At 42.1% G+C, this 26025-nt stretch overlaps 1 protein-coding gene across 3 annotated transcripts in view; it reads right to left on the minus strand.

Moving 5' to 3' along the window:
* The window catches only part of ACSL4 (acyl-CoA synthetase long chain family member 4), a 36271-nt gene extending 29055 nt beyond the window's left edge, over positions 1–7216 (minus strand). For 2 of the 3 annotated variants that reach the window (XM_064426867.1, XM_064426861.1), the window contains exon 1: positions 6738–7215. The gene's annotated coding sequence lies outside the window, so the exon portion shown is untranslated. Of the gene's footprint in view, positions 1–6737 lie in introns of all 3 variants that reach the window. The other variant, XM_064426857.1, reaches the window with a different exon arrangement.
* Between the last annotated feature and the right edge of the window lie 18809 nt (positions 7217–26025).

The following is a 26025-nucleotide window of genomic DNA, read 5'->3' on the forward strand; positions in this document are numbered from 1 at the left end:
TCAAGTGGTGTGCCCAGTGGGTGCTGTGGAGAACACAGATGGTGGAACAAAGGACACCAGGCTCCTCCAGAGCCTCCAGCAGGCTCGCTGGGACCTGCCTGCACTGGGCAGACTCACACAGTTTGCTGCTGGGGGCCTCTAGGTGCCACAGCAGGACACGGACAAGTGAAAAACAATCACAGGAAAAGCTAAAAGACAGAAACACTGCTGTGCTGATATGTCTGTAAAAGCATCTGTGCAACTGAGGGACAGTAAAAATTCACTTGCACTAGGAGACTGTTAAAGCAAACTTAACACGAGCGTTAAGGCTGTTCTTACCGTGGTACCTGACAAAGATTTTCTGGCAGCTTTGAAAGAAGTGCCTTAGGGCACACAGGTTCTCTGAAGAAATCAGTTATTTGCTTTATATATCTTTTCCAAGGACCTGAACTGGGAAATACCAAATAAACATGTTTATAAACTACCAACACAGAAGACAATTTTCTCTTTGTGGTACTACACGTTCAATATTATAACTTTTTCAGTTCCTCTCTATGCCAATTTTTTTTTTTTTCTGTGAGCAGGACTTCTGCAAATAAGGCCCTTAAAAAATCTTAAGGGTGACTTACCAAGAAGGGCAGTTACACAGCTATTTTAGGGGCTACTCTGACAATGAGCTGAGTAGGTGGATACAAGGGATGTATAAATTACAGCAGTGCCAAGGTGAGCAGAGACATGGCTGAAAGCACAACTATTTGGGGATGGGAGGAAATACTTCAGGAAACAAGCAGCAGCATGTGGATGCTTTGACTTTTTTGAGACAGGATGTTTGAAGGTCAAAAATTTCAGCACAGAAATTAAAGTGTTCAAGCTCTCGGTCCCCAATGAGCCCAAGCCCAGTGATGTCAAACCACACGTGGGGGTGTGGTGGCACTGCTGACAGCACCAGAGCCCAGTCTTGCACCCACAGCACACAGACTGCCGTGCAGCAGCCAGTCAGAACCTTAGGAAAGGCACGACTGCCACTCCAGCTACTTCTCTAAGGTTACACAGCAAAGACCCAAACAAGCAGCTGTATAAACTGGATATTGAACCGCTGAAACTGAGCCACTGCATGTACAGAGGAAAACCTCAGTGAAGGCGTGGTGCAGGATGCACCTCTTGTAGCTAATAATGTGCCCAAAACAGTTTAAAAAAATTGCTTTCATATTACTTCAATCTACTTCTCTGTCTCCTGGAATATGTCACACTTACTAAGCACAATTTAAATTAAAATGTTATGCAGTTGGGTGAAGCACATTGCCAAGTGGAACAAAGATCAGACATTGTACTAATACTACCTTCCCTTTAAAATAAGTTGCACTGTCTTGTAAAATAGCTTAAAAAAAACCCCAATCAAAAACCAGGTCTGCTGTACAAATCTAAGAGCACTTTTGCCAAACAACCATTGGCTTAATGTCAAAACTTTTACATGTTGGCCAAGCTCATACCACAACAAAGGAAGGGGATAGGGTAAACATGTCATTAACATATATTTTAAAAATAAAGCATTCATTCATCATAAATTTAATTTAAAAAAATATCTTAATACAAGCATTGCTGTAACTGTCTGGATATTGCTCAGTTACAATCTTATTTTTTGTAATAAGGGGAGTTAGAACAGAACACCACCTCAGTGTTATTAAAATGGTAATTTAAACATCTCTTAATTAGTACAAGCTGTAAGAGAACAAGTACTGGGACGTAATGTGCTATTTTAAGTCTGTCCTTGCAATGTTAACTTGTTTCTAATTTCACAGTCTTTCAAGCATACCTAGATTATTTTTTAAATTGATACACATATTAATATTCTAACTGCCATTATACACCTATGCTATAAAACATCAGGGTTTGGAAACAAGGGCACTTTCCCTCTACACTACCAAAAGTGATGAGCAAAAATCATGCAATGAGCTGGCAGCATCATTACAGCTTCAAGTAAAACAGATATGTATACATAAGTCTTCTGCTCTGAGTTTTGACTTTTAAAACTGTCACTGCCAGACCAATGAGTTTATAATAAGAACTTTAAAAGAAATATAAACCTGTTAACCTAAAAGGAAAGTTACAAGTATGCTTTTAAAAAAAAACATATGTTTTCCAGATGAATCAGTAATGTACTATAGGGAATCAGTAGTCACATCAATATACATGAAAGGAAATCCTACAAATCCTAGTACATTAGTTTTTGTCCTCATGGAACAACAGTGTAACAGATTTAAGAGTCTCGGATTTAAAGTGATAATTAAGGATCCACCTTGGATCACTTTAAATCCGTGACTCTTAAATCTGTGATAATTGGTAGATCACTTTATCTCTACCTTGGAGATAAAGATATCTCACCTTGAAGCCTGGTGAACTCCCAGACGTACAACAGCCCTTAATTTAGTCTGAATTGTACTATAAAACCCATGCAAAAATATATTTTTTGAAAAATAATTTCTCAGTATCTAGGATTCCTTAAAACCACTTTACTGAGGTGAAAAGTACCCTTTGATTTCAGGGGCAAGTCCAAGTGCTTAGTTCTATCTGAAGCAAAAAAGGAAAACAATTCCTGACATCCTTCACATTGCACAGCTGTTACTCCAAATGTAAAGCAAATAATCTGCAGATTGACTGACTTTTTGAAGCAGCAGCATGTGCTCCTAGCTCACATCCATCCTTAAGCAATTCATGCACTCAAACTTTAAAATTCATCCATTATACAAATTTACAATCTGGCAACATGTTGGCTGAAGGAAAACACTTCCCATTCCTCCCAGTCCCATGCCCACAGTCATCTTTCCTTGCTGTTCTGCTCCTCCATTTCCCAACACTGCCTGAGCTATTTATTTCCTTACTAAAAATTTGTTCAATGTGCCTTTGAGTTTCTGCTATATTTGGGATCATCTTAAATAACTCTGCAGACAATTGTACCACCAGGCCTCATGCTCACACACGCCTTTAACAAAGCTCTGCAGGCTCAAGGCCTCATCCAGCCTGGCTTTGGACACTGCCAGGGCTGGGGCACCCACAGCCCTCCTGGGCAGGCTGTGCCAGCATCTCACCATCCTCACAGTGAAAAAGAAGTGGATGGCAGCCCCAGGTCAGTCCTGACCCAGAAGCTCCTCTGGGCTGTGGCAGCACAGGTCAGCAGCAGCACAGCAGCCTGCAGAGGAGACAGGCTCCCTATCTAGGGCAACAACAACAGCACGAGGAATTTCCACCCCCACCACTCATTCCTAACCTGTGTCTCACACACTTGGTCAGGTAAATAATGTTATGAACACCTGGCACACAATCAAAGCTTTATCTTGATGGTGAGTGCACTTCATATGCAGTGCTAGGTAGGAACTGATAGCCCTGATAAGATGTGGGGCAGGCAGAGCAGAGCTGCTGGAGTTTATTTACCTTCTGCCCAACCACTGTTGATCCCAATGCAGATCACACTAGGGACTTTCTGCAGAGAAGGAAACTGAAACCACAGCTCCTAGGCAATGCTGGCCACTGGCCAAATCTTTTTCCAAACAGTGTCTTTTAGGTCATGTCCCTATAAAACAAGCCAAACCAACTCACAGCTCCAGCATGGCCAGGACCAAGGCAAGGTCCTCCCCATGCACCACTCAGAGCGCAGAGCAGTCTGAGAAAGGGCCTTGGTGCTGTCAGGCACCACAGGTGAACCACAGGAGAAACCTGTCACTCCACCTGAGTGTGTGCCTCACTTGCAGTGCACCACAGGTCACCCTGAGAGAGTGGCCACAGAGCAATAACCAGTGCTGCACTCAGCCTTTGTTTGCATGTGCCCACCGAGAGACTTCAACATTTTGGAGAAACAGACAGCTTCTAGGAGTGTCAGCAGATTACAGGCAATACGAATTTCCCTCCCCCACACTCAACCAAAAAAACAATAATAATAATATCCACTGGAAACACAGCTTCACCAGCAGAGGAGAAAAACTTTCTGAAGCCCTCCCTTCCACATAGCTAGCCCATTCCAAATGGAAATGTGAGGGGCAGCAATCCCAGTTACAGGGAGGAGAGGAGGAGACTCTGGAACAAAGATGAACACCAAAGCAGTCACTCTGCAGCTGCCCCAGAAGGCAGTAAAATTAAACAGCGTGGACAACTTTTGAGATAGGCCTTCCACAAAAAAGGCTGAAGACGCTGTACCATATAAATAACAATCCAATCTATGAACAAACAGAAAGAAACCATAAATTCTGTTTCTCAGGAAATTGCTTTCCTCCTTCCATTCAACTTCCTTCTCTCCTAAGAAAACAAATGCCCTGAAGCACAGTAACCATTTGAGCATACTTGAGTGTACTACGAAATTTCCCTTAATGATTAACTCCAACTCTTTTTTAGTTTAAACAATGCCTTATTCAGAAGGGTTTTCTTATAAAAGAGCACTCATTCATTTGTCATGTTAACTACCTAACTCTATTTATCATTAACTTCAATATATTTGAATGTTTACTTGGCTCAGGCTACTATTTGGTATTTAATTTGAGTACTAACTTCATTTACAACAGTGTAATAGGCTGCACCTATTTTACTAGATATATATCATAACATCTGGCATATATCTGTATGCAAACCTTGCCTTAGTGGTTTGTTAGGAAGTGGTTTCTCTGTTTTTATAAAAGGGCTGAAACATCACCCTTGCATTAGGAGAAGGTGTCATCTGCTGCACTCTGCTGATTTATTATGCTGAAAGGTTACAGCTGCTGTTGGATTATTCAATAAGCAGCCATGGGCAGCACCACCACTGGCTGTGCATGTTCCAGAGGGCATTAAAGGTAACACATTAAAGGTAACACATGAGCTAACTGGGCACAAGGTGCAAACACCTAAATAATGAACACCTCCTGAAACCCCCCACCACAGCAGGGTCTGGGGGGAAATTGTCTGTTTCCAGTTTATACAATTCTGTAATTTAAGACAACAATGAAGTGGGAACTGGTAAATACAAAGAACTGAGAGCTATGTTAAATATGCATTAAATAATTTCCAAAATAACTTCTATGAGGAAATATTTAAGGCTTCCGTAGAATTGTATTAAAACACAAACTTTGTATCCATGCACAAAGAGCAGAAGAAATAAAAATGAAACCTGTCATCCTGTCAGAGACTGCAGAACTTTGCTACCTATCTTTTAATTGGGTGAAAAGACTGAAGACATGAAAATCTTAAACATATCTTAGGGAAAAAGAAAATAATGCCTTCAGTCACTGCAGTTAGTCTGAGATGACAAATTCCAAAGATTCAAAATGCAGAACTTATAAAAAAAACATTGTATGTTTCTAAGGTCTATCTGAAGCTTTATTTGCTCATTTTTGCACTTGAAATTGGCAAGGCTACAACTGCAACTTTGTCTATAATAGTAAGTAACAACACACATCATATTCTCATTTTCTGCAACAATCCATGATCCAAAGAGAACCAACAGAGGACGCAAGCAAGGACCAACATTATCCTTAACCTGACAATCATCTTTTACCATCATCAGACTTCAACTGTCCATTCACTTTCTATAAAACAGTCCTCATCACCAAAGCTCTCTGTAACCTCCATCTATATTTACTGAACATCCTCACTGAAATGTTTTGTACTATCACTCCTTTTTTTTTCTAACATAAATGTTTCCGATTTCATTTTTTCCCAAATGTTATGTGCTATAAAGGTATATGCTACAATTATTTCATTAAGGGACTGGGCAAACAGCAGCATTGGATGAGAGGTCTGTGCAGCCAGGGCAGGGGAGCCAGGTACTGCACATGCACTTGCTTTTCAAATAAGTTTCAGAAATCCGCAACGGTGATGTTGTAGAACACCAAAAAGCAAAATCTATCACAGGGGAACACGACAACAAAAATATTCAGCCAGTTTCTTGCTTTCCTTTAACAGGTGCTTTTGTGACGTGGAGAAGCATGCGCTGAGCAGTGAATCACCTCTCCTGATCAGCATCAGCCCATCTCCCGAGCCCAGCCTCCTCCCCTGCATCCAGGCGGGGGGCGGAGGGCGCGGGGGGCTCCGGGGGAGGCCAGAGCAGCGCCGAGGCACGGCCGGGCGCAGGGAGAGCCGGGGATGAGCTCCCGCCCGGCGCGGGGCGGGGCAGGGGCGGCCGCGGGGTCCGCTCCGGCTGCCGGCGGGAGCGACCGCGCTCGGCCCCGCGGGCTGCGGCGTGACGGGAACGGCGAGATGCGCCAGCGCTGCCCCGAGCTGCGGGGAACACCCGGAGCGGAGCCGCGGCCCGGGCCGGTGCTGGGAGGGCGGGCAGGGATGCTTCCTGCCCGGCTGCACGCCCGCCCGAGCCCCCCGCGGCACTTCCAGGAGGCCTTTCCGCGCCGCCACCTGTTCGGGCAGCGGCCGAGGCAGCTCCTGCCCGCCCGCACCGGAGCGCATCCTCTCGGCCCGGCCGCCCCGAGCCGCGGCCGCGGGGACGGAGCTGACCCCGCGTAACCCCGCTGCTGCCCCGGCGGACCCGGCCGCCTCCGCCCCGACGGGAGCCCCGCGGGGCCCCGGGCAGCGCCGGCCCCGCGGCCCCTCTTCGTGCGCGGGGCCACCCGCCCGCCCCTCGCCGCTCCCCAGATGCTGCCGAGTGCCAGCAAGGCGGGGGACCAGCTCTTCCCCACTCCATCCATCCCATCCCATCCCATCCCATCCCATCCCATCCCATCTCACCCCACTCCATCCCACCCCATTCCGTTCCATCCCCGCCGCGCAGAGCCCGCACTCACCGTGCCCGGCCCCGGCGCTGCCGGCGCAGATCACAGCGCTACCGGCGGCGGTACCGGCTGCTAAAATGGCTGAGGGCGCGGGGGAGGAGCGAGCCCCGCGCCGCCGCCGCCCGGGCCGCCCAGTGCTGCCTCCCTCGCTTCGCCACCGTGACGCGCTGGGGAAGGGGCGGGGGCCGCGGACCCGAGCCCGGGGTCCGGTCAGTGCTGCCGCCGCGTCCCGAGGTGACCCCGGGATCCGCAGGCTCGTCAGGGGGTGACGCGGGACCCCGGGCAGAGCTCGGTTAGCGCGGCCCTTCTGCGGTGCTTCTCACAGCTCGGCTGGGGCTCACGAGCAGGCCGCGGGCAGGCCGAGCTGCGGGCGCACGGCAAAGCCACCCCGGAGCCCCAGCCCCGACCCCGGGCGCAGCCTCCCGCCGGGCTCTCGCTGGAGCAGCAAGGCCGCCAGTCCGGATCTCACAGGCTGGAACAGGCAGCTCAGATGTTTGTACCCCAGTTTTGGCTCCTGACGATCTGGAGACCACCAGGCCCAGTCGGAGGCCCCTTTCTTCTTTATTCAGAATACAAGGAACGGGTTTCAGCAGCAGCGCTGACGAGAGCGAATGGGATTACTCACAGTGCAGTTCAAAAAGCCAGAGGCTACAAATATCCCCATGATTCATGTAAGAGTTTGCCAGATGGTTTTAGCTGTTTTGGAGTCTGAGGCTTCTTCGGAAGAGAACTGGCACAAAATAACTTGCTTCTGACAATGCCACTTCTTAATAGTGTGTAAGGGAAGAGGAAACATTTGGTGCTCCATCTATGTGGAACAGAAGTCCAGCAGGATCCTCCCCCGCCCCATATGGAGCAGGACAGAGTGTGAAAAAACAAAATTGGCATACATTACATAGCCCTTGCTATATTTGGTAACAGGTTTGCTTCCATAAAAACAACACCTTGCAGGAGGCTAAAATGTTCTGGCAACAACTGCGCATGCAATGTGGATGTTATATTTAATAATTCCCAGAGAAGCAAAAAGCACATCACTTCCTTGGATAGAGGCTGAGCTGAATCACAGTGTGGGTTTTGCTGTTTGGACTATATGACACTTGGGGCAGTCTGTTATACTCTCACTTTGTTCTAATTTGTTGCAAACCCCATTGTTTTTATTACTGTCACATCATCACTAATAAGAGAACCTGCATTGCACAAGATGCCCAAAGGCATATCTGTTTCATGCAGATTACTTTTTTGATCTAACCTCCTTAAATACTTAGAAAAGGTTGGGCAAACCAACATGCCACAATTTTTTTTTCCAACTAGAGCACTGACACAGCTTCTTTTCTAAGTCTTTGTCATGAACAGTAAATAGGCAAGAAAATCTACTTGCAATTTATTCCAGCTATTTTGTACTTCTTCCAATATTAGATTTTGAATTAAGTGGGTGCAGATTTACCTTGCTGTATCCTGCTGGTGGGTAAGGAAGCATGTCTTGTGCCTAAGCCAGCTAAAGCACTGGACTGAGCACAGTGCATCAGGGCAATGCCCGAGGTAGGACACGACGCTGTCCTCAACAGTGGCTGGCCATCTCCTGGGAAGGTGAGGCTTCTGCAACTTCGAGACCTTTATCTAGAAGTAGCCTGTATCTGCTCTTGATAGACAATGGAAAAGAAATCCATTTGCTTTCTTAGTCCTCTAAGCTTCCAGCATCTACAGCTTGATGTCATTCCACAGTCTAACTTCATGCTGGGTGGAAATCACTTCTGTGTGTTCTGTGCCTTCTGTTTGGTATTTCCATGTGATGTCCCCTGACTTTTGCATTAGTTAACCATTCTCTCTTACCTCTCTCCATGCCACTCCATGTTTTACAGATTTGTAACACAGATTCCTTGCACTACTACCTTACTCATCTCTCTTCTAGGCTGACAAGTCTCACATTTTCCAGGTCTAGTTTCATGGTACTTCCAACAAGTCAGAACTTCCGTCTCTCTACTGCAGACTGCATGTCCTTGCTGCCACCTGCACTCCAGGTGCTTCAGGTTGTGCATTCTGCTGAGTGTAACTCTGCCCTCTCCTCTCCTTTTATGCCCTCTGTGCTGGAGATCTCATCAAGCCATGGGACCATCTCATAACCTCTTGGCCCTGGACAAGCTGGCCCTGTGTGCCACAGCAAGAAGCTCTGTGGGGAGCCCCAGTGTCTGCAGGGTTTGTCCCCAGGCCAGGCACCACTGACTGACATCCAGGCCTCAGAGGTGTTCTTGGGGATGCTCCTCAACAAAATATTTTGTTACTTTGTTATTTACTAATAATTTCAGCAAAGTTGGAAACAAATTTTGGTTAATTACAATAAAGGAAAAAATATAACGTGTCGGTTTATTATTAGAATAATGAGTCCTAAAATTATACTTACTACAGACAGGGTGAAGAGTCAAATACGCCTTGTTCTGTGGAGGCTCTAGAAAGAGCACCATGGGAAACCTTTCCTGCAGCTACGGGTATGCAAATACCTGCCTGATTTTCATAGGATTTACTGATATAGAATATGCTCTTTTGTTTGTCATAAAATACATTTTCATTTAAGCCAGTTCTTTGAAAGACTCCAAACATTCTGTTTTGAAAGCAAAGCAGAAATGGATTTACTGTTCTTTATGTGGGCAACTAGTAATTCCCTGAGGATGTGTGATATTCCAAAGGCTTTCAAACAGGAAGATAAGACAAGGAAGCCTACGGTCAGGAAGCTGACATTCACTACAAGATGTGTAAAATGTGTTTGTGAACTTTTAGAGGAGTCTATAAACAAAAATTAAAATTATCTTTCTGTAACAAAATGTCGCAGTATCCTCAAAACCAAATTTGACTGAAAGGATTTTCCTTGTCTCTCGTGTTGCAACTCCTTTGTATCTTTCTGGTAAGAAACACTCACTGAAGATCTCTGTGGGATGTGATGAGTGTAACAGCGCTTCCCAGACAGTGAAGTCACTCTACTGACGCTGATTTTCAGCCTTAACACAGAGGTCAAAAGAAGAGAAAGGGATCTTGAGGAGAGGCTGAAGCCAAGGCCTCTGTTTTTCACCCAGGATTCAGTGCAAGCTTGGAAAGAGTAAAGAGCTTCTCACCTCATTCCTGATATCAGCAAAGGGATTGCATCATCTTAGCACTTCTAATCTAAGTAATAAATCAATATCTGGAGCCTTGTGCGTTGTTTATTTATATTAGGAGAAGTGACTGATGAAATCAACTATTTCCTAAATGCAATCCTGTTTGTCTTCACAGACTGTACAGTTGGAATCAAAACAACAGAAAACAAAATTTGTACACAAACTTTGCCATTTTGGAGCAAGCATTCTCCCAGAAAAGTTGCCTGAATTTCATCTCAGGCTGGTGAAGTTTCAGTGTGCCCCTTTTTGCACACTGGACCTCCACAGGAATTCTGCCCATTAGTACTAATGCACTTTTGTTCACTCCAGACCTTTTAAAACTGACTCTTGTGTTTTAAAAGAAAACAAAACCAACATAGCAGTCAGTCATATACATTTGATGGCACAAAGGCTTACTGATATCTCCAAGTAAGTGCACTCCAAGTGGGAATTTCCAGTAGGGGGAACTGAGGGATGGCTGTGAATAAGAGGCAGAATTTTAAGAGAAGGGGCTGCTACCAAATATATGAATTGTTTTGGTTTTTCATGGTTTTTGTTCAAGCTAGTTCTGTTCCTCCCTTAGTCTTATATACGAAACCAGATTTTAAAATTATCTGCAAGTATGTTTATAATGGTTATCAAAGAATAACAAATTTCTAGATTTTTATAGGAAAAACAAAAAACCCTTTATTGCATCTCCACCATAGTACTGAGACTTTTCGGAAAGGAGCAGGAGGAACATAGAGACAAAGTCTGATGGGTTCTCTGAACAAAAAACCTGCAATCATTTTCCCCCTCATGCACCCAAATATGACTTCTCACTTTAAGTAATTGTGCAGAAAAATGAACAGCAGCTTGCAAGCACTGCACAAATACTTGCATTACATAAGTAAATAATTGGTTTAAGCCCTATTCCATGTGTGACACAGAAACAGGTACCTGCTTGCAGACATCACATTCATATTTTGCAAGACCATCAGCTTCATTACCTGCTCAGATGTGTGCAGAGGCTAGAGCTACTTTGCTTTCCAGAAGTAATTCCTGACAGTAACACTCTGCTTAGGCTTCAAGACACCGGAGCAGTGACAGCACACCTGTTCTGGTTTTCTCTTTTCCCTGATTCTTTCCTCCAAGTGGGCACCTGGTTATTTGCTATCTTGGGTCAAATCAGCACTCACAGGCAGTTCCATTGGCTGGGTCACACACTGCACAAAGCCAAAGCAGAATGTAGTTTCAGTGTTCCCTTACTGTCCAGTTTATCACAAAACTGAAAAGCCCTATCTGAAGCACAGCCTTCAAGTATTAGATAAAAAATAGGATGCAGTGTTGGACCAGGAATTCCTGATTGAAGGATATACATTTTAAGAAAAGAAAGCAGTGTTGACAGAGAGATTTTTGATATATACCACAATAAATCTAGGGAAAGATGTGGAACTCTAAATTTAATGTTGTTGGTGCCAAAAGTTACATGTCTTGTCGGCAGAACAATCAGTAGATCACCACAGAAAACAAAATACCTACAAGTAGAGTTCAAAGGAAACTTTGAACAGCCAATGCAAAAAAAGATAGAATAGTTAGCACATACTGAAATATGTTGTGTGCTGCCTAGAGACATTCTCAAGAAAGAGAATTAATTGCTATGGAAATGAAATATTTTATTTAATTTTTCACATGATCCAGCCTAAAGTGCATGACCACAGCAAACAGTAGCCACAACAGGCCAGACATACTACGAAGAGCCCATGAGATTAGGATACATTATGGCTAAAAATATTAAAAATGGTCTTCTTTCAGCATTTCTGTACTCTTCTCACCAGGATCTCTTGAGTCTTATAGTTTCCTTTAAAGGAATCATAACATTTTAAATATGGCGCCCTAATTTAGTGTGAAACCATTTGGGGAATTCATTAGAGCAAACACTAGACTTCAATGAGGACCTTGACCTCAATAGTTTTTCTGTTTACATATGTGATGGCAGAAGTTTTTGACAGGAACAGCAAGGCCAGCTCCAAACTGATTTTTTTCCACAATTTTTTTTTTATTTAGAACCTAGATAGAAAAAAAAAGTTACTTGTTCACCTTAACTCTGCTCCAACTTTCCATTTGAGCTCAATTAAAAAAAAATACAATACTCCATTTAAAAAAGTAGTAGTAGTCCTAAGCATGTATATTTGTGGGTTGGCTGCTGCTTCAGCTGCATTTCTGAGGAACAGGGAACAGGGAAGAACAAACAATATCCTCTGTGGTGCTCCTGTACATGTTGTTCTCACAGGGTGCAGTTGCATGTGCATGAATTCCTCTGAATTTGCACAACTGAGAAGTAATGTTGGTAAGGTTAGAATGACTCAACTTATTGCTTATCTGTCTGTAGCCATTCCTGTAAGCCTTGGGGGAAAATATACATCAGTACCTTGATTGCATGAAGGACAGATATCATCTTGTGTGCCAACTGTATTTTGGTACAGAAAGGAGTAGTTAACTAATTTAAGAGTAACTGGCTTCCTGTCTAACAATTTACTTATTATACAAATATCAAATCGTATGTTTCTTTGGGTTTTGATATTTCATTTCTTAAAGTGAAAAACCAAATCAACACAGTCCTTAACATTGAGAGACTGAGCTCTTTTCTATACATAATAATATAAAAATCTAAGAGAAATTCCTAAAAGTTATTTGGTGATAGACTGGCAATCTACTTATATGCAAGCCTTGTAAACCCTTCTTGTTATTGTGAATTGTACTGTGTGATTTTTTTAAACAACCTGTAAATGTTCGTCATGGAACATCTGTTCCTATGGTTGTAAATCCCTATAAAATCAGTACAAACTAATCCTGCTTTCATCAGGTATACTTTCTTTTTGTTTCAGAGTTTGCTGTGCCCAGAGGGTAAAATTATGGAGTGGCAGCACAGAACTCTAGCTCAAGGACAGAAGTATTGCATATGCTTTAAAGCAAGTAGGTAGCCTTCAAGTACTAAAATACTCTGTGCATCCTGTGTGAATTCCAGCGAGCTGCCAGTCTGCCCTGACATGCTCCAGGAGCTCTGTCTCAGCCTGTTCCTGAAATGGTAAGGGAGCACTTACAAGACAGTCTTGCAGCTTCCATTCTTTAATTATTTACAAGACACTGCACCTATAAGAATCTCATTTACCCAGCATGTCAAAAAGTCAGGATTTTGCTGGAATTCCAACAGTATTCTTTTAATTCTGTCTTTGCAGCAAAGCTTTGAGTCAGCTTGTTTTTCTAAGATAACCCCTTTCTTCAGAGGCTGGCTGATCATCACACTGTTTCCCATCAGCCCAACACAATTACCTCCATAGCACTGTGGAACACTGAAAAAGGAACACAAATTCCAGGAGAAATGTCTTTTTAAATGTAATTTATGGATAGTTTGCTGTAGTGGTACAGATCTCTTCAGCAATTTTGGCTATTACTCTGAACAGTGTAAGAAAGGTATATGATTATTTGGTCACCTTTTTCAGACCCTTTAGGAGTCACCTATAAAACATTCCCCACATACACTTTTACCTCTCTCATCCATTTAGTTCTGTATAAGCTCTTGCTTACATGAACAAAGATGCCAGAATAACAAGTTTCTACATTCTTAATAGCATTTTTCAGTCAGCAAGTCATTTCCTTTGCATAGTAACTTCATTGCCAAAATCTTTTGGGTCTAAATTGGTCTGTTTCCATTCATAATATCTGCGGTACACAAAACATTTGTCCATGAAGAAAACAGAAATGTCATATAAAGATGGGAAGTGCAGCTCAAAGTACAAAAAAGGTATTGAATTCTTACCTTAAAAAGTGTTTCCTGTGAGATGGAGAGTTTGACTCAGCACTCAGATCTGTGAAGTAAAAGCATTTGTAGTGAAGAGTCAGTCTATAATGCTGTGATAAATTTAACAGAACTCTGACTCTTAAATGCTTGCACTTGTAACATTGACTTCCCTTTTGGCAGTAAAACAGAAGAGAATTCTACTTGCACAATCAGTCTCTCAGATCAGTGGCTGTTACCTACTTGTACACGTTGTTCCTCAGGTTTACAATTAACATCACGTATGCAAGAAATATTAATGGAATATACTTCATTTACACAATACTCTAATCACTATGCTTTTGTTTCTGTCAGTAATTCTATTACAAGTTAATTCTTGGAGTCAGTTATTTGATTTATTCACATGACCATATATACAAATTGTTGGCAAAAATAATTGTTTTTGTTGTAGTAGCTACAGAGGAGTAAATGCTTGTGAATGAATCCGAGTTCTGAAATTCACAGGCCCTGGGGCTGGGGAGGGGAATGGCTGCACTGTGAGGTGTTCTCTGCCCCTGCTGCTCTGGTACTCAGGGTCCAACTCTGCTCAAAAGCAGACACCATGTCCCCCCAACACCCCACCCCCGTTATCTGCCACGATATCTGGTTCCACAGGCCGGCCCAGGTATCAGTATCACACAGCTGACAGGTACCCTGATAACAGCTTCTTCTTGTTCAGATGAATAGTATCACTTACAGACTATTTTCTTATCAGACAGTGATACTTAAGAAAGATGATGCTAGGGAGTTTCAGCTTTAGCCTCTGCTACCTAGATAATTCAACTCCTTCATTGGTATACAATGGAAGCATCCTCACATAAAAGACTCATAGCAGCTTGAGAAAATGAGAAGGCAGTGCAAAAATAGGCAGGGTAACAAAAGGTGCATTATATCCACTGGACAAGCAGCCTGAGCAACTCCATCTCTTACCAAGTTTTAGAATACCATTTTTCATTACTTCATCCAACTGTATTATCAGGCCTAACAAGAGATACCTTTCTTATCTCCTCATTATCAAGGATAAAAATGGCAGTAGGGCTGGTTTTCCTTTAAATATTATTGATCAGCATTGACAATAACACCCTTCAGAAGAAAAGTCAGGAGCAGCCCAAAAGTCAGCCCAGGACACCAGAGCACAGCAGTGGCAGCACCTTCTCTCCCCTCACACACAAGTGAGGGTCAGTTCTGCAAACAGAACATGTGCAAAGTGTGTAGCACAGGCCAGCCCTAGTTCTCAGAATTTCAAGGGTTGCTTAAAGCAAAGCAGCTGTATGTGTCTTTCTAAGACATGTTTTCACACTGGGCTTACTTATCTTACAGCAAGATCTGAACTCCCCAAATACCAGTTACATGTTGGGCTGGTATAATAAGTTCATTCCTTCTTATAAGCAAACTTCTCATATTAGAAAGGAATTCTATAATTTGTAGGCAAACCACACGAGTTCACTCTTTCCTCTTTTTACCTCTGCTGTCTATCAAATTTTGTTTTCTACTGAGCATTTGACAAAACACTGCTGTGGCTGGAGAGTTAAAAGCTATGTCCCTTTTCCATGACATTCAGTGTTACAGTGCCATTCACCTCCCTTCCCAGAAATGGCTGCTCACAGGAGACAAGGCCTTTAGACTGAAATATTGCTGTGCAGAGTAAACAAGAACTCCTACGAGCAGCAGAGCTGATGAAGCCGTACAGGCTTTTAATAGATTTGAAACCCTAGCTCTTCTTCTTCCATGGATTCCCTGTTTAATAAGGATGCTCAACTAATGTTGTTACTATAAAAGATCATTCGACATTATTCACCATTTCCATGCTCAGCTAGGTTACACATGCAAATCCTGTGTGTCTTCACCTTTGACCCAATATCAAATTCTTATCAAAAAGGCAAATTTGTAATGTGGGACACCCTTTCCTCACAGAGCTTTTATTGTCAAGTCTTGAGTCTCTCCTAGTTATCCTGTGAAAGCTGCTTTGTTCCATGCTTCAGGTAGGAATTTCAGATAACAAAACCCACCAGATTCTTGTTCAACTTTACTCACAAAATTAGATTTATAATCAATGCTACTGTTTCATCTGTTCCCCTGTTTTGTATAATAATTTCAAACATTACACACTTTTATATTCTTCTGCAAAATGCTACAAGAGCGCTTGAAGTACACAGAGTCCTTGCAGTGCAGGGGAAACAGTACAGACAGAAATTGTACCCTAATTTCTAAGCATTTCCTTTTACTTTTGCTACTCATTTAATGCTAAAACTATCCATTAATTTCTGATTCTTGTTTCCAGTTTTCACTTTTTTTTACATAACAAACCCAGCAAATGCTACCTCAATGCAAATTCCATTACCTTACATCCCGTATTTATTTTAATTTAGGACCTTTCAGAATTGATCTTGCAAACAGACATATTTAACCTGGGGAAGTTATCACACAAAACAAAGGAACAAGAACAGGTATTTCCACAAAAAAGACTCCATGAGAATTGCAACAGGCGTTTAATGAGCTTCCACCGACTTGGGCAGCCCAGGGCTCTGGGCTTACTTGGAGGCAATCGACTTAGATGACTGAAATATTGTGAAATTAATCTCCATTATGACCCCACTGACTTCTCTGGTGCTACACTGGGCACAAGCTTAGCTCACATGCTATAAAAAGTTTTGGCATAAGCACAAGGGAGTTCAGTAAATTGTTAGAGTATTTGTGATGAACAGGAGGCTTAAACAGTTTTAAACCAACAACACAAGATTTAACTTTAGACTTATTATTTTTCTATGGTATAACTTAATGGCAGTTCCTCCTAATACTGGATTAAAAAGTTTAAAATAAGCCATAATAAGCCATATTCAATATCTCAGGAGGTCTACAGTAATAATACCAATTAAGTCAAATAACCACCTAAGTCTGTAGGTCTAGGACATTCCCCTGGGTGTTAGGTGGTAGTTCAGCCAAATACTGAAATGTCCCACTCAGGCAAATAAACAAAGAGTTTTAGCAAATCAAGTTTAAAATGCCTGCCACCCAGGCTATACTTTTATGATTATTTTGCCAACACAAAGTAATGATAAACAAATGCTGTCAGATTTTGTCTCATGATAAATGTGTTCCCAGAAGGATTCCTTCATTTTTCCCCCACAGGCCAGGTGAGGAAATGGAACAAGGATGTGTAACATTCAATGACAACATCATGGTTTTTAGGCCTGTCTGAAGACAGAATTGGTGCAAATCCATCTGAAGGTGATAAGGGGGCTTTCTAAGAATTATTATTAGTGATATTTCAAAGCAAACTGCCCCATTTGCAGAGAAGGTGTGAACCCCTTCTTCCTCCTTTCCCTAACACACCTTTTAAGCCTCAAAGAAGAGAGGAGGGTAAGAATTAAATTTCAGGAATTAATTTTCAGAATGTCCTAGAGAATTTTACGCCATTGGTTCTACAAGCTTTAGATTACTACACTCTACTCTTTAACCAAAATATTTCAGATTATTCAGGCCATTCAATATCCAAAAATACACTGTGGGAACCTCTTGCTTCTGCTAAGAGGCAGATGTATTGGGGTGGCTGTGGAGCATAACTCAGGCAGGATTATCAAGAGTTTGACTTACTGCTTGATTTTTGACATTCTATTGGCTCAACTTGAATCTACACTACAGGTACCATCCCAAACTGCCAGTGAGTTGTGCTGCTCACACAGTTTACTCATTTTATATTCAATTTACCTTCTCTTGAACCGCTTTGCCTTTGTAATATGGCAGTGACCAATGACTTCTCTGCTAAAAATCATCTGCTTCCCAGAAAGCAAAGCACAGCTGTTTGATGGCAGTGGGAGCCTCTTCCTCCGAGGTGCAGACCAGGCTGAAGCCAAGCAGGACCGGGGCTGCCACCTGCTGTGCAAGCTTTGTCCTGTGTTACAGTGAGTAATTCTGTAACAAAAGGCTAATTGCGGGACGCAGATGTCCAACCTGATTTCCTTCATAAGAAATCATCTAGAGGAGAGGAACTTGACCCGCGTGGAAGTGGGGAGGATCAGGTCTGGAAGCACAGGCGTGTTCACTGCTGCACACTCACAGGGAGCCTCACCTGAGAGGTCACACACAGCTCCTCTGGGACATTAGTTCATGTGGGTAACCTCTACATGTCTTCAACACAATGTCCTCCAACCTCTACAAAAGAAATATCTCAACATACCAACTCCTGGGGGCATTTGAACTATTTTATACAGCCTGAATGAATGCGTAAGAACTGTCTGCAACCCTGCAGATAATAGAAACTTCCTGCTAAATGTTCACCAAATTGCACTTGTCCGCCTGACTGATGATTTCTTCCTGTTGGTTTGGATTTTGTTTGTTTTAAGAAAAGCAGGTTTTATATAGATATCAAATATTTTTTAAATATCCTTGTTTCACTTACATAACTTACAGATCGTAGAATTTCACTGCACTACAGAAACAGGAGAAGGCATGCACTAGTATTGTGGTGAAGATTTTAAAGAATTTTTAAATGAGAAAACTGTACTTTATTGTGTTTGTGTGGCTGAACCTCTAGAATTTTCTTTGCTAATCTAGCAGCCATTTGTGCTCTTCGTACGTAATAGAACAGCAGCAAACAGATCTGAAAAACAGGAATAACCTGCAATGTTTCAAGCTGGAAAAGTTTTGTTGTTCTTTCCCCCTGCTTTAGATAATTTTTTCAATGACATGCTCCTGGAGCTCCTTTGAGCTTATGTGCCCAGACTACTGTTTCAGCTTATCTCTTTTCTCTGTTTCTAGTAAAGAAGGCTTTACATAAATAATTTGGGCACATTTGTGCAGCATTAGTTAGAGATTTGAACAGAAGAATCAATTGCTGTGTCCATATGATCTGCTGGGTAACAACCTGTACTGAGTACCACAGCACTGACCTCCCACCCAGGCAGGAAGGGATTGTGTCAGGGTCAGACTGTGGAAGAAATCTTCCAAGGAATCAGCCACAGGAGAAACTCAGCCCCCAGCTCTGAAGCATGTGAATACCATCAGCCAAGCTGTGAAAATGCTCATATGTACACAAGTCATGAATCCTGATAAATATAGAAAGCTGTGATAAATATTTTTAAGGTTTATGAAAAAGCCTAAGAGGGCCTGGGCCATCTGGAAATCACAGACCTGAAAAACTCTTTTTTCATCCCCTGTTCTATTACTGGAAACTGTTAGCAGCTATCCACTGATGTGGGATGGATAAAGGAGCCAATGACTACATGATTCATCTGGATACCAAGATGAGAAGATAAGCTGAGATATTAAATATGCATGAGATCTATATTTTCTTGTTTCCTTCAAACACATCGCACTACATTGGCCTCAGCTAACACCAAAAAACACTCTTCTATTTAAACATCACCTTCTTTACAATAAATGCAATCCCTACATATTTCAAGAAAACTTAGTTCAAGTTTTTTATCACTAAATTTCAGTCCAGTGATTGCTGCAGTTTAGAGCTAGTTCCTTTCTACCCCATCTCATCTGAGAACTACAAAACCTATTTCATGCTGACAGGTCAAACATGAGAACACAATTCCTGCCTTCTTTGCTGCAAACACTGACTCCTTTTCCCAATCCCTGTTCTATCAGAATGCTTGGTGTGCCCAGACCCCAGCCAAGCTCTCAGTGACCACATGGCCATCATCCCTTTTGCAGAAACAGGCACATACTCTTGGAATTTAAAGTAAAACTCCCTTATAGAAGAGTATTGTGTCTCATGCAGGTGTGTAATATAGAACTAGTTCAATTCATAGAAACATAAAATCATAGAATGGTCAGGGTTGGCATTGCCTTCCTTCTACAAGACCAGGCTGCTGCATCCTCACAGGGAAGAATTTCTACTTAGGACCTAATCTAAACCAGCTCTTTTTCAGTTTAAAGCCATTCTTCCTTGTCCTGTCACTCCATGCCCTTGTCAAAACTCCTCCTCCAGCTCTCTTGGAGCCCCTTTAGGCAATGGAAGGTGCTCTAAGGCCTCCCTGGAGCCTTCTCTTCTCCACACTGAACAGTCCCAACTCCCTCAGCCTGATTAATAGTAAATTGTTCCTATTTCATTTCCTATGTGTAGAAAAGTGGTCATAGCAACATTCTCAAGGGATAAACCGACAAAACTTGTACTGCAACTGAAAGCAAAGTGTGTGTGTGTGTTATTGTATTGGTTACAGAGCATTGGGATGAGAATTTCAGGGGTGACCAACCACCAGAGGGCTCGCGGCTCCTTCCAGGCTGTTCAACGAAATGGTTAAACCTTCTGAAACAAAGCACTTAAACGTGGCCTGTGTCCCGTGCGAGGCTCCTGCTCTGTGTGAAATGCAGTAGCTTGCACAGAAAACATGCCAGTATGCTCACTTTTCCTCAATAACTTATAAACACACTAAAGACATGCCTCACCATGGTCCTTACCATGGTCCTTACCACGGGCTGCAGGGGAATCTCTGCTCCAGCGCCTCCTTCTTCACCTTGGTGACCTTGCTGTCTGCAGTTGTTTCTTTCACTTGGTCTTGCTCCTTTCTTCCACTGCAGCTGCACAGGGGTCATTGCCCCTTCTGAAATCTGTTATCCCAGGGCTGCTGTCTCTGTTGGTGCTGGGCACAGCCTCATCCAGCAGTGGGTCCATCCTGGAGCCAGCCAGCCTTGGCTCTGTTGGACATCAGGAAGCTTCTGGCAGCTTCCAGCCCTGTAGCCCCCTTTACCACCAAAACCTTGTCATGCAAACCCAATACAAAGGTGTAAAAGCAGCCTTTTGGTATTTTAAAGCATCTAATTTCAGGGGTTATATTAACAGAAATGTTCAAGTGTGTGACTGACACAGGTGCATGCTAATAGATGATGGGAGGGTCTAACAGAACCCAGGTTTGGCTCAGAAATCCTTGTGGAAAATGGACACTTCCTGATCACTCACTGTAAAGCTGAGGTATCCAACACTTCCCAAATATCACAAGACATAAAAATATACTGTGATAACATAATTATATAACAATAGACCTGACCACATGATATTCCATGATAGAATGAAACGGTGCAAATTTCATACAATTTAATTCACCAGAGATTGCACCATGTTATGGTTCTCCTTCCCACCTTTCATGTTGTTTCTGAGACTGCTGTTACATTTGTTTTACATTATGTAAAATATAGCAGTTCCCTGACTTTGAACACCAAATATCACTGTGGTTTTCATAACAAAGGCAAATTCCACACAGAAGGTTAGGGAAGACAGAGTGTTCTGAATCCCTCAGGTTGAGGTTCATACGCAGTGACAGTGTCTCATAATCTGAAATTAATTATTAGTTTTAAAACTAAGAACTCAGTTGCAGCCAAAAGGGTTTTCAGTTATTCATCATGAAGGCCAGTGTGCTCAAAAAACAGAACAAAAATAGAAAGCACACATTCTTCTGCCTTAATATCTATGTAGATTTAGAGTGTACCTCCTACGTGTACCAGTCACAGCTTAACTCAACTCTAACAAACAATTAGAGACTGAGAAAAGTGCTGTTAAGGCTCAGCTTCCAAGAGAAAGAGTTTGGATGGTTCTTTTTAAAATGTCTTTTGTTATACTTAGCAATAATATGGAGACAGTACTGAACATAAAATAAAGCACATGCCTTGAAAATCTGAAAAATGGCTGAACAACACAGGACACAAACTCAAAAGGGAGTGTTCTAAGGCATAAATGTTTGGTTGCTGATGTATGAAAAGAGCAGTCATCTTTTTGTTAGTTCTCAAGATGCTTCAAGTTTAAAGAGAACATCTGGATAGAAACTTTAGTTTTCTTAAGAACATGTGTTTTATAGCAGATCCACTTTTTCAGACTCAAAAATATTTTTTCCCTAGCTCCAAACAACTTCAGAGATTGTGTTTACTCATTTAGCATATGAAACTACAAAGAAATATTCCCATTTTTCAGGTGGCTCCACCTGTATTGCAGACTGACTGTACTGTTTGACCTCTTAATTTCAACCCAAGTAATCAAAGTGCAGATAAATTGTCAGCTATGATTTTCTTTGTCTCAGAGCAAACTTTGCTGATTCATGATAGTTCTGTACTTTCCCCTGCTTTTACACCTGTTTTTTGTATCTATTAATACTGCAGCATTTTGTAAGTGAAAAACTGAATGTAATAGTGTGAAAATGACAGAAATGTGAATCAGTGAGAAGCTGGTTCATGCAGTTGTCATCTAGCAAGTTTCTGCTGGTGCTTTATATTATTTTCAGTCCATCAGGCTAAAAACCATGACAATGTGATATGCTTTTTAAGCTTCTCTTTTGAATGTTTCTAATTGACATTTACTTTTTCTTTGGGATTGTCTAGCATATGTTCTAAATTAGCTGACAGGGAGAGATGATAAATGCAACAGACTTTCATCTTTCTCTCAAGAAAATTCCTTGAGAAGAAATAAGCAATTACACTACCACTAAAGCCTTTCTTTAAATTCATAAAAAATGCATGTGAGCAACTGACTCAATAGGAAGAAGTCAGAATAACTGATGGAAGAATCTCTATGAGCCTAGATTTGTAACAAGAAGGAAAAAACCCAACAAAACAGAAAAAAATAAGAACAAACAAATCCACCCTGTAGTGAGTGGCTTGCTGTAAGCATCTGCATCCCCATGACCACTGAGGTGTCCTGCATGGCAGCTGGTGGTGGTGATCTCCCTGGGGCAGGGACACTCTGGGTGCCCCTCGAGCCTGGGAGAGCCCTTACCCTCCATCTCACATCTGCAGCAAGGTAGGAATGTTTGATGTCACGTCTGAAGGTGCATTGCATGCTCCTGACCTGGATCTGTACCCAGCTGCAGTTCACCAGAGCAGGGCAGCCAGCAGCAGTGTTTGGCTGCCAGCAGACTGTCACAGGCTGTGTCCTGTGCTCAGAGCAAGTCACCAGCCCTTGGCACAGCCAGTAAAGCTTTGCTTGTGGCCCCGCTGCTTTCACAAGTGATCCAGGGTTTGATTACCTTCTGAAAAGGGGATAAATGAGAAGAATTTTTTTAAGACTATAAAAGCACTTCAGGAGTTAGTAGAACTCAGCCCGGGGTGTCAAAGCCAGCCTAACAACAAAAAGCACCTTGAAAATAAGGTAAGAGGAAGGATGTAGATGTGCAGACTTCTGAAGGTTCAACTTCAGTAGGGGATCAACTGTCCTAATTTGTGAAGGGAAAGTACATTTGATTCAATTCATTGGCTTCAAGGAATGAAACAAGAAGGCCAAGTGAAAAGTGAAAAGAGGTAGGATGTAAGTAGGAAGCCAAAGAGACTGGTTTCTCTTTTGTACATAAACAGGCCTTGTGGTTTACAACTGTTGTTGCTTTCTGCATACACAACTTGAATATATTCATGCCCATGGTCTGCAAGTGCTGCCCAGAACTGTTCTAAGTCTCATTTTAACTGCTCAAAGCATTTTCAGACTGCAATTATGTGCCCAGTACTGTTCTTCAGCCAAAAAAGCTACAAACAAGGAAGATCTGTGACTATCCTTATTCCCAGAAACATTTCAGGACTTAGAATATAACTTTGTTGCTCACTTAGCTTGTGGGTTTTTGTTGTTCTGTTTTTTTGTAATACCTCCTGTACAACAAGGACACAAAGTCTCTAGTACATCTAGGGGTGTAACTACATACTGATGTGTACAATCACATTTCTAAAGTACAGCAGCAGAACTTGATGCTGAGGAAATTGATATAATTAAATTCAAAGGATTTGAGGACAGGCTAAAGCTAAGCATGTGCTTAAATGCTTTTTTGAATAAGAATTAAGGTTGTTTGCTCCTTCTGCTTTGAAGTCCAACTTGTGATGCTTGTTGATGATACCTTCCACATGCAAGATTTCAGGCCTTGCCTTTTCTTTCAGACTCACTTAAGGTGGAATTTGGGAATGATGCATTAGGGAGAGACAAGATGCAGAGCTTTGTTTTCCAGAGAGAACATAAGCTGCCTTTCAATTTCATACCTTGCCAGAGTGGGGCTGCCCCACAGAGGCAGCAATCCAGGAGCTGAGGCAACCACAGAGAGGCACTGACCTGAGCAAGGGCTCATTCCAGAGGATCCAGCCAGGCCAGAACTGGGCTGGAATGGTGGCAGGGGCTCTAAGAGTCCAGTGATCATTGAGAAATGAGGGGGGACAAGCCAGGGTCAGGGTCAGGCCAGGAAGCCCAGTCAAAAAGTCAGGAACAGCAAAGGCCAGAGCTGGGAACAGAGTCTGCCTAAAGCCCAGCCTGGGAGAGGACTGGGGCTCTGGCTGGTCAAGGACTCCTGGTATGCCCAGAACCTGGCATTTCTCCATGGATTAACATGGGATTTCACCATTTTTATATCTAAAGAAGCCACTGAGAGAAAAATAAATCTCATGCTAGATGCAAGTACAAGCCTCAGGCTCTCATGCAAACATTTTAGTTGCAGGAGTTTATTGCTTTTAGAGAACCATGTCTATTGACACAGGATATACGTATCTTTACAGTGGAGCTTAGTAAGACCCTAACTTACTTAGGCAAAGGTTGAGAACAAATGGTTAATAAAGAGAAAAGAGCAATGGCTTAGTGTTCAGTCAATAGTATTAAATTGTTATTCACAGATTTCAGAGTGCTTTTCAAAGAAGCTGAAGAGAACTCGGAGAGAATGAACGAACTGTGCACAAGTCATCCAGCCTACTGAGATCAGAGAAGCAGATATTTTGGATTTATTTTGGATCACAGTTTGAACATGAGTGTTCCACACTGTGTTGTTGCAAAGAAATATCAGTTGTACCAGAATATTAAATTTTATACCAACCATGTTCCTTTCTAATGAGTGGAATATCACAGCAAGACAAGAAATCAGCAGGTCACCTCATCCATCAGCAGGTCACCTCATCCATTGCCACAACCTAAAGTAGGATCATATACATCAGCAAAGTGCTCCAGGTCACACCTAACTCTGGAATTATAATTGTGAAGTTAATCAGCTTCCTCAGTCAACCAGAGCCCCAGAAAAATTAATGCTGGCATAAGACAGTGAGGCAGAAAATGAGGGGGAGGAGGAAAGGCAGAAATTATTTATATCAGTATAATGTGCTGAACTATGATGCTACTTGATCTTTCTGAACATCTTCTTTATTATTTATTTTAAAGTTATTATTTATTTTAAATGTTTCCTGAATGGTCACAAATGTTTTGAAATATAATTCTGTGTCCTCCCCCCAGCTTTGATTCACCTGTAAAATTAATAAGAATTCTCTCTGTTCTGCTATTTAAATTGTTAATACCAATAACACAGAGACCCAGACTGAAGACAGACTATAGAAAACCAGCAATATATCCCTTCCTTTTGTTAGTGAACTATTTCTTGCTATGAACTACTCCTTGCTATGCAGAAAGTTTTGTACAGACCTCATAATACATTTACCCAGACTATATTTCTTTAACTTTTTAAAGAAAATGTCACGTAAGTGTCATAAACATAATCAAGCTGACAACAGGCTCTGTCCTATTCATAGGGCCTGTTCCCTATTGGAGGAGAAAAATCAAGTTATCTGGTGTGATTTATTTTTGACAGATCCATGTTGACTGCAATTTTTCTTTGGTTATCATCTAGGTGCTAATAATAGCTTGTGAGGTTTATTTGTCCAAGGATTTTTTAGTGAGTTTAAGTTAGTTACACTCAAATCGAGCTGTATTTCCCTGGCTCATTCCCCCTCTGATAACAGCAGTGCACGGTTGCCTCTTCTGTTTTTCCAGCATCTCATTCACCTTCTTAATTCTTCACCTGTCTTTCAAACACATACACTAGACTCAAACTGAAAATATTTGGTTCATCTGAGTGCTCCTTATCTGTTCTTTACCTACTCTGGGCTGAGATAATTTTGTCATCAGCATCACCAGTCCCAGCAATCTGCTTGTGCCTGGTCTTTTTTGTAGGTCTAATACAACAGACACCAATCCCTTTAGCTGTCTTCATAATTTGTTGATAGATTTTCTTCTCTGTTGAGTAGGGGGTTAATAATTTATCTATATTCTTCTTAGTACAAATACCTGTAAAGAGCAGTTTATCTGATAGCTCTTGACAGGTTAGTGGCTTTGCAGCAGTACTTTTTTAGTATTTCCTTCTTATTCTTAGTGATTTGACCCATCTTCCTTTGTATTTTCTTCATGTGCTTAAGTTCAATAGAGACCTCATGATGTGGCCAAGCTAAGCTTACTGCTATTTCTGTTCTACTCACAATTGGGATAAATGGCCCTTTGAATTATTTTCTAAAGCATCATTCCTTTTCTAAACTCCTTTCTTTAAACTTCCTTCCTATGAGATCTTAACTATTGATCGCTCAAATCTTTAGCTTTCATGACTTCTGTCTTTATTTAGCTGTTCTGTTTCCATCCTCTTCC

This window comes from Passer domesticus, chromosome 7 (genome assembly GCF_036417665.1).
Source record: "Passer domesticus isolate bPasDom1 chromosome 7, bPasDom1.hap1, whole genome shotgun sequence".
Classification (NCBI taxonomy): domain Eukaryota; kingdom Metazoa; phylum Chordata; class Aves; order Passeriformes; family Passeridae; genus Passer; species Passer domesticus.